General features: G+C 42.2%; 1 protein-coding gene across 1 annotated transcript in view; it reads right to left on the bottom strand.

Annotated features, from left to right (window-relative positions):
• Window positions 1-9,676, bottom strand: part of CDH8 (cadherin 8) — a 141,341-nt gene that overhangs the window by 100,846 nt on the left and 30,819 nt on the right. The window lies entirely within an intron of this gene.

The raw sequence follows: 9,676 nt of genomic DNA, 5'->3' as shown, positions 1-9,676 counted from the left end.
AGAAAGAGAGGTTTCTTTGTTATGGATTTTTTTTTATTAATTAAAAACCTAGGGACAAAGGACTTCCATTGATTTTTTTTGTAGGCTCAGAGCCAAGTACTGAATATCAGATTGTCTCCAATAATTTTTAAGTTGTGAGGTGAGAGTGTGAATTGGTTGGACCATATGTATCCATGTCAACACATTCAAAAATACAGGATAATAATTTAAATATACAGTAATAGTGGTTTAAATTCTTCTTCTTAATAGTTTTGACATAATATGATCAAGAAGCAAATAAAATAATAAAAAATGTAACTTTCATCTATTATTATTTATGTCTCCCTAACCAAAGGAAGTCTGATGGAAATATGGACAACCAGCTTAGGTTGCAGCTGGACTTACAACCAGTACAAGCAGACTTGTTCCTGTTTGCTCATTTTGTGCAGACAGCTCAACAGAAACTGTTGCTGGTTATGCAATTTCTTCTTCAATTGATAGCAGGGGTTGCCAGGCCAGGCAGCAGCATCATTTAATACCAGAGCTTGCATTAGGATATTAAAAAAGGTGTGGAAGAAMAGCCTTGTAACAGCAGCCAGAGCCAAGCCCCAGGGAGATTCTCGTGTCACAGGCAGCTCTGCAGGTTCTCAGTCCATAATTGGTCACAAACAGTGATATCTGASCTCATCTGCTCAGGAATTCAGCTGCTCAAGAGCGCGGCACTCTCACACCTGGGTGTGCTGCCATGAGCACAGGGACAGCAGCAGCCGGGGCTGATTTCCCTCTTGCTTCATTTCAGATACAAAATCCTGGCCATCATGGCATTTCCCGCTGGGCAGGAATGGCAGAACTCCCCCTGACCACACCTCACAGAGGTGTAAACTCACCCTCTGTGTTTGATTTTACACCACCATTGTYTCAGGGACTCCTCCAGAGCATTTCAGCTGTGGATGTGAATGACTCAGTCCAGCTCAACTCTTCTACCCTGCCCACAGGAACATCCACAGGGATGTCAAGTGACAGCTGAGTCCCTTTTCCTGAAGTTCAGTTTTCTTTTTGCACCTGCCACCAGCTCCTGCTGCAGAACAATCCCTCACTTCCTGAGCTGCTGCTCTCTCCTCTTGCTTGGTGCCATGGTTTTGTAAGCTCAGAAACTTCAYACAACTCTCTTTTGCCTTTAGGATTATTGTCCTTATGACCTTTATTTTCAGAGCCCCAGAGCCTGTAAAGATCAACCCAGAATCTGTGTTTTAAACAGATTGTTTATAATTCAGGCATCTGTTTGCTCSCTGAATAAATCCTATATGGCATTAACACCGCATAGGAAGGTTTTGGCAGGACATTCCGAGCTGAGTTGCAGTGATGTGGTATCACAGCATTGTCTGGACACCCACAGCTCAGCAGACGGACTGGGAACATCTCAGCTCACCCAGCCACACTCTGAAATTAATCTGCATTTTAGAAGGCACTGAATAAACCAGAGAGCCCACACAGATMTGGGAGAAGGCTCAAAGATTCTCCAGTTTGCTGAGACAGACTGTCAGTGGAATCTCAGGTGTTACCCATAATATCCAACACCAACTATGGTTCATAGATCAGGTCTGGTAGATWTTAATGCAGAGCTATAAAACCTTCRCAGTTCTAGTGAAATACCAACGGTAAAGTGATCAAAATGTCTATGATTGCCATTAATTGTTTCCTCTAATAACTCAAATTCCTTTGTATCAAAAGCAAGGAATAGATATTGCTATTTGAAACTCTATAAAATTAAAGGCTAAACATGAAACATGAAACAAAGTAGAAGAGCCAGGAGCTTTTTATAATATTAAAGTTGAAACTAAGTCTGATGAGTGGAAGATCAGTTTTTTACCCAAAAGTTTATGGTGGCAAAACCTATATATATACATATATATAATTTAATCCTTAAAAAAAAAAAAAAAAAAGAAAAGAAAAGAAAAGAAAAAATACATAAATGTGGCATTTACTACAATCAGTGGGGAGAACCAGATTGATTTAAATAATTAAAATAATTTTTTGAAGTCCTTACACTCTAATATCAAAATATTATAACTAATGACCTATAGAAGAGGAACCACCTCTTCAAAATCATTTTATTGTTTAGATGTGAGATTAAATCATCATCACCTACTTACAAAGTTGTATCACAGGGCTGAAGTTTTAAGTCAGATAACACAGCATTTTCCCCAAGTAATACTTCCTCTCTCCTACCAGACGTGAATGATAATTTACTGCAAGAGTCAAGCTTCAGCAAGCTGTGTTCATGTGAGGGGTAAAGATCATTAAACAGGTAATGATACAGGATCTAGGTGAGAGGCATAATGAACATGAGAAATGAACAGYGCTTTCTGCTCAAAAAGCCTCACAAATGTAAATATGAAACTGCTTTCCACATCTGCAGCTTTATTTGTTACACCTGTGTTTGAGAGCTGACCTCTCCTTTCTCAGAGCAGCGTCCAGATGCAACAAGAATTTCTGTTTAAAAAAGAAAATGTCTGTGCCTGCCCAGTGTCCCACTGCTAGAGAGCACCCAAAGCAAACAGAGAAGCACATTTACTGCAGGACTTCATCATGTTCAGAGAGAGGYAAAATCACTTCCATTACAGGAGATTCAGTTCATTACACTTCAAAGGAAGTGGAATCTTCTTCCTCCATCTCTGCCCTGCCTGTGGGACTATAAATCCAAACACCTCTCTCCCTTAAAGCAGCAGATGCAGTTCCATCACCCAGTTCATGCCTGGATTTATGGTGACARGAGTGATTTTGGACCATCTCCTGGTGTTAATGGTGATGCAGATGCCCTGCATTAGTAGTGTGCCTTACTAATGGCTCCCATGTAGCCTCAGTACAGATAATTTCTTTTTCCTAAAAAATTACCTTCCTTCCAAATGAATTCTCAGACCAGAGCCATTTCTAGTCTTTATTAATTCCTTTGCCATTCTATCTGATAATACAGATGGCAAAGCCAGGAGTAACAGGAACAGCACATTCAGGGTGCAGCCACAAAATTAACATTGTTTTCAATAATAACCAACATAAAAAAGTGTTGCCAACATAAAATCCAAGCATAGAACATACATTCACAGTCTCTCCTGTATATAGATTGAAAACACATATAATTTAATCCATGCCAGAGAAATTGCAGAGATGAAACTTGTTCCTCTCTACCCTGCAGATGCAAAAGTGCTACTCTGCAGTAAAACACAACTCCAGGAGTGTGGGACTGTTATTAAATTCTCCTATTGTGTAACKCTTTGTTCAGCATATTTTAAACAAGGTTTCCTTAGCAAGTACTCGGCTCCAAACCACATTTGCAGCCAGGGATTTAATGTAGGGACAAAGGCTGGAAGCAAGGCTGAGGAAGCTCCTTTGCAATTCCGAGCAGATTCACGGCTCTCCCCTGCAGATGGGAACTGTCTCACCTGCTCTCACTCACACCTGCCAAACCCAGGGCAGCCTCAACAACAGGCTGCTCAGCACAAAGGGTGCCCAAACCATCAGGAAGGTGTGCAATGCACTCGGGGCTGGGCTGCTGCAGAGCAGTAAWAGCCTATAAAACGAGGTTCTCGTTACCCTTGTAAAACCCCAGCTCTCTCCTGTTACTGTGGCCAACCAGAGAAGGATTCTGGGAATGGCTCAGCTGAACTAGAGGTGAAAAACAAGTTCTGTAATCCAGGAAAACAAAGGATAGAGCTGGTATATCTACCCACGAGAATGTGGTATCAACAGGAGTAAGAAATTTAAGCATTAGGAGAAAACAGCACCAAGGCTGCACCTGGTGTTTTTCTGAATGCTTGAACACTTATGCCATAGGTGACCAATGGTGGTGTGCTGCAGTTGAGTAACAGCCAGTGAATCCATTGTAGCAGTTAAGCAGCCAATGAAAGTGTAACACAATTAATAAGATACATATTAATAAAATACGACTGATTATTGGAATAAACAGCTTTGCCCCTTTGCAAGGGACCAATGTACTTGTGTGTCAGGCCACCCCAAAAGAGACACTGGGCCACGCCCAGAGGAGCAAAAAGCTGCTGATTTTTGGGAGGATTGGGCACTCCCTGCCCTCTCTGGGGTGTGGTGCTGATGCACAACTTGGTACAGACCAGCCCATAATACATCCATCATCAACAGGAGGATCAAAATCCCAATTTCCTTGTATCAGTAAAAAATCCATAAATATAGAGATAATTCACATGGGGAGGGGCAGGGAATCTACATACTATGGAAATGCTCCTGGAYATTTTTAATAAAGGCAAGAGAAGGAGGCATTATGCAGTCAAGTTTTTATTTGAGTTTGTTAGAAAGTAATTAATTCATCCTCGTGCAATTACAAGGGAATTACCCCAAAGTTGTTTCAAGGGAAAAAGTTTAATGAAGTTTAAAAACTTCATTTTAAAGTTTAAATCATCGTTCTCTGCCCTAACTTTGGAATCTTATTTTTTGTGAGGGTACCTCACTGATTTTCACCTGAAGTTACCCAAAACCACACACAACACACCAGCACTGTCCTAATGCTTCAAGTTCTTCTACTTTTTTACCTTTGCCTTGCAAYAAAATTCCTCATTTATGAGGCAGACCCCATTTAATGGACTTTGAGATGGAATTTTCAGCTTTTTACGACTCTTTCTGAGGCTGCTGGGTTCTAAGAAGCTTTCACTCATTCTATGAAAGTATGGATGGGGTTTTAGTGACTTTTACAATCATTTTATATATATATATATATATATCAATGCTTTCAATAACTGTAATGCGCCTTACTCTTCATGTGTTTCTTTCTGTGCATGGATTTGCAGGGGTGGTTTTCTTTTCTTTTTTTTTTTTTCCTAAAAACATGAAGCTCTTTAAAAAAGAAAAGGTTTTTTTTTGTGTATTGTCAGTGTGCTCTGACACATCATGGACAATGAACCTGTTTATTGTTGACCAGGGTTTAAAGAGTCATTCCTAATTAAAGTGTTATAAATAGATTTGATTCACTTGCACACAACACAGAATTAATAAAGTGAATTTAATTTCAATTTAATAGGATCTTTCATTTTCTCCGTGGATAGACTGATCCCATCTTTAGCAATGGGAATTACAAGTGCACAGTGGGGAAGAACAGAATCAAATATCCTGCATTATTATTCAGGGTAATGACAAATTGGGGCACAGAGTTGATGTTCTTGACACGATGTCAGTCCTTGGAACACTTTCAGAAGGGAAGCAGACATGGCCGTGGAAGACAAAGGTTCCATTTAAGATCCAAGAACCATGTAAGCTGAAGCCTCTGGAGAAACTGTCAAAAGCCATTACTGCTCACACTTCTCAGCTGCAGTTTCATAACCAGATTCAAAGGGAATTAAAGCAATAATATCCCCAACCATTTCATTTAAGAGTGTAATCTCTGCTGTTGCCTGCCTCAGTTTCCTACCGTGTCATTTGAGTAACTTTGATTCCAGATGGCTTCTTTTATGTTTCTGTTTATTCTTTGCTACTGCTGTTTTATTCTATTTGATTTCCTAATTTTGTCTCTGTTTATATTCATGCTGCAACTGTGCACAAACGGCTTTTCATTGCTTACCTTTTGCTCTCATCCCAGAGCACACTGGAGCGAGCTGCTGCTGGAAAACTGCACACARGCCTGGGTTCTTACAGTCAGGTTATTTGAATTCACTGATTATGGCCAGCTGATGTTCAAAAAGAGCTCAGGAACCTGCCTGAATGTGGATCTAAATCCTTCCAGGTCACAGTGCCATTGGTACTTTCTRCATCATGCACTGCCTTCCTCACCAGGCTGAATTGATGATCTTTAATATCTACTTTTGTTTAAAGTCTAGGGAGAAAAAAAGTAGAGCTATATTTGTTTTTACAGATGGGAGGAAGAGAGGAAGAGAGAAACCCACATTCAGTCTCACAAAGATTCGCATTAGGAAAAAGCATCCAGACCGTGGGACTGCTCAAGCCATTCTTAGACAGCTTCATGCATTTATCTCCAGTTAATCTCAATGTGAATTTGTAATTGGAGTTTTTACATATTTCTGGTGCTGTTTCACTGCTGTGTTCCCCCTCTCAAGGGAATTTCCTAAGGAGGGAACCACAGACACAAAGCCTTCCCCAGCCCCACAACCCCACCCACATCCTCCATGGGGCTGMGTTCCCACCCTGCCGCCTCCATCCCAAACCACGCTCTCAGACTGATTTTTCTGATACACATTCCTTACACACCTTGCTGCTTGTGAATCCTTATGTTAAGCCAGATGATAGCTCAAGCTTTCCGTTTGCCTCGCTCCAGCCTTGGCCCTTTCCATTTGGGAATACCATCTGCCTTCCCTTCTGTCCCGAGAACGCGGCCACCGCTCCTGACCCGCGTCCCCACACCTTGGACTGGAGCCTGCTCTCCCTGCTTTCCACAGCTCCTCAACGCCCAAGGGCCCCGTGTCAAGTGGCCTCAGATGGCTGGCACCTCTTTGTAGCTGGCTCTCTGCCCAGCTGGGAGTTCATGCAACTATTTCTGAGCCCAGACTGCTGTTCCTCTCCCCTGCTCCGCCAGACACTGCTCCTGCAAGCAGCTCTGGATTTTTTTAACCCGACTGCTCCTGACACTCGCGATGAAGTTGTGCCGTGCTGCCAAAGAGGAATCCTTTCCCATCTCATTTACTTCTCTATTATTTCATCCACAGTGCACTGTGGCTCACCGCAGGAGATCTGAGAGCTGGRCATAGAGAGCCTCAAAAAATTGCAYGCGGCTTCAGTCTTGTAAAACATATTCCCTCTTTTGTGTCTTTATGGGGGAAAAAAAAGTGKCTGTCATCTCCCACTGTTTGGGGTCAAGCTCTTACATTAACAATTCCAGTGCTTCCGGCATTATAATTAACAGTGCCTCCTCCTGCACTTGTCACTCTCTCCCCAGCTCGGTGCAAGAGCTGCAGAGCCATTTACTCCCTCCTCCAGCTTGTCAGTCCTGGGCACAAACAGTGCTGTAGTTTTTGCTACCTGTAAGGCTGGTGAAGGCTCCAGGAATGACTTCAGAGAGCTCTTCCCTTTGGGCTGTTAGTTTTACTGCCAGCAGAGGCTGACTCCATGCTCCTTCCTCAACACAGAAAAAAAGATGGGGATGGCTGTAAGAAACCACAAGCTCCAGGAACTCCCATTCTCCAGGCTAGCCGGAAGATCAGCCGTTCCCATATCCCAAATCCTACTCTSCTGTTCRTTTAGCCATCATCACCTTATYCACCATGTTCTGAGCTGTTCTGCCRTGTTGTCTGAGCTKTATTTTTCCTTTCCTCCTTAACAGCTTATTAGAACTTGCCAGGCTTCACTCTCAGGCCCAGAGTTCACCGCAGTTGAGCACTGAGACCTCTTTGTGCTGTTGAAATGATTTCCTCGAGCGAATGTCAAAGCCATATCTCAGAACACACAGTCTTTGGATTGCAGAAGAGGAATAAAGAACTTAATCACTACACAGCCACGGCTGTAATTTGAAGGTTACTTACAAAATCTGCCTGACTAGAGAAGCTATAGCCTAGATCAGCCAAAGCACAGCAAAGTACAATAGGCCAGGGTGGTCAAAGGGGAGAGGATATTTCTATTTATTTAAGCATATTTAGTTTACCATGATTTTACAATCCTTCGAGGCTCTGCTTTCTGCTGCTCTCACCAGCCTGGCTTCTTTTCTGTTTTGCTCAAAATGATTGGGAGGGTCCCAGAGATAATATATTTAACCTGCCTTCCTTTTTAATAAAAACATTTCAAATCCATGCAGGATGCCTTCTGCTAACAACATTTAATCAAACCAGCTCAAAAGCATTAAATACCTTTTTTTTTTTTTTTTTTTTTTTTTTTTGGAAGGTATTTTTTTTCAAATTTAAGATTACTGCTTAGCATCCTTCAGTGTCTGAACATAAGGAAGTAAGTACTGTCTAAAACCACATAATGTGTAAAGCTGGCAGTGCAAATAGAAAGCTCTTCCCTAGCAATTGGCTGTCAAACACAGCTACAGTGCAGAAATATAAACATCAGCTCTGCAGCCAGCTCGAGCTCAAATTGAAAGCTGTTGAGAAGGTAACAGTGAAATAAAGAGAGCTGAAAAATTAAATTGTGGGTACTTACATATTGCTTCTCTTATAAACTATCTGCTTACAGTGACAGCATAACTGATTTCTAGTGCACTCACACTAACCTGTGAACTGTGCACAGGGGTGCAGTAGCAGTTTTTCCTTCCTTGAAATATCTTTCAATTTACTTAGAATGTGAAAATAAACACAACTAGGAAATGCTACAAAACAAACTCCTTATGAGATGTCAAAYAAACCAGAACCACTTCTTCAGAGCTGCTCTGTTTGCAATTACATAGCAACATCAGAGTGTCATACATCAGAATAAATAGATGTAACAYGAGGATAATTTGATTATTTTCCCCTCTTTTCTTGCAGTTAGATGTTTATTAGGGATAACTCATGCAGAATTGTAAGTTATTCGGAGGAACCTGGTTGAAACTAGTTATTATCATTTCATGCAGTTTCACAAGAAGTTATTTGCCTCATCACTTCTGTGGTTTTCAAAGCTTCCTAATGTAATTTCCCATGCATTTCCACTAAGTCATGCATTCCTGTGAATTCCTCACAAACCCGCTCGCAAAGGTTATGTCTCTCATAATGCGATCAATTTGCAATACCATTAAATTTGAAACATTCTTTAAACCACCAGAGATAGATCATAGCTTCTGCCTTTGTTAATGCTTTTCTGGAAGAACTGAACAGGGAGAGGATGCATAAGCCATTACACATCGACAATATTAAATATGCAGAAACAAACCACRGTGTCTGCTCCAGCAGGGTTTAATACCTACTGATGTATTACCTCTSGTTCTCCAGCAGCTTGTCTTGAGTCCTGCAGTCCCCTGCCCAGGGTGTTTGGAGACTCAAGTCTCAGGGACAATTATCACTTTTTTTGGCACATCAAATAACCTGATCTGTTTCCAAGGAAGCAAAAATAGCAGTGCTATGATTGTAAGTGTRGGCACTGTTTGGAGTATTTCTGTCATTCGCTGTAAGCACCTGACCTAGCTGTGATTCCAAGCATCCAAAATTTGGGGTCCACATCCCAAATCAAAAAAAGAAACTCTGGCTCAGCTTGGATGTAGCCAACGAGTACACAAATCAGCRTCCCAGGAGCTGAGAACGTGTAACATGTGTCAGTCTCCAACCAGCCACAATCCATATAGACTTAGCAATGATTTAGTCTAGACCTTTATCCAAAGTGTCTGAGCTCATGGAAAGACTCCTGTGGGAGGCTGCAGGAGACATCTGTACTAATTTAATGATGGCTGAATCACTGTCGCTTCTCTCTGCCCACACAAGCTGGGGAGAGCTCGTAGCACCCTGTGAGCACAGAACACCAAAACCCCATATGGCCCTGTCCCCATTCAGCTGTTCCCTGCCTTTCCCCAATGCTCCTCTCAGGAAGGATGGGTGACCAGCTGTCCTACATTCCCCCTGGTGGGGGTGGAAGGAGAAGATACTACRGGAAAGTCAGGGGGCGAAGATTCATGAATGGTYTGSGTTGGRAGGGAGCTTAAAAATCAGCCCATCCCACCCCAGCCATGGCAGGGACAGCTCCCACTGTCCCAGGCTGCTCCCAGCCCCAATGTCCAGCCTGGCCTTGGGCACTGCCAGGGATCCAGGGGCAGCCACAGCTT

The sequence above is a fragment of the Malurus melanocephalus genome, unplaced genomic scaffold (assembly GCF_030028575.1).
Source record: "Malurus melanocephalus ecotype Western Australia unplaced genomic scaffold, MMel_1.1 scaffold_312, whole genome shotgun sequence".
Lineage (NCBI taxonomy): Eukaryota > Metazoa > Chordata > Aves > Passeriformes > Maluridae > Malurus > Malurus melanocephalus.
This window is presented reverse-complemented; position numbering and strand designations above follow the sequence as displayed.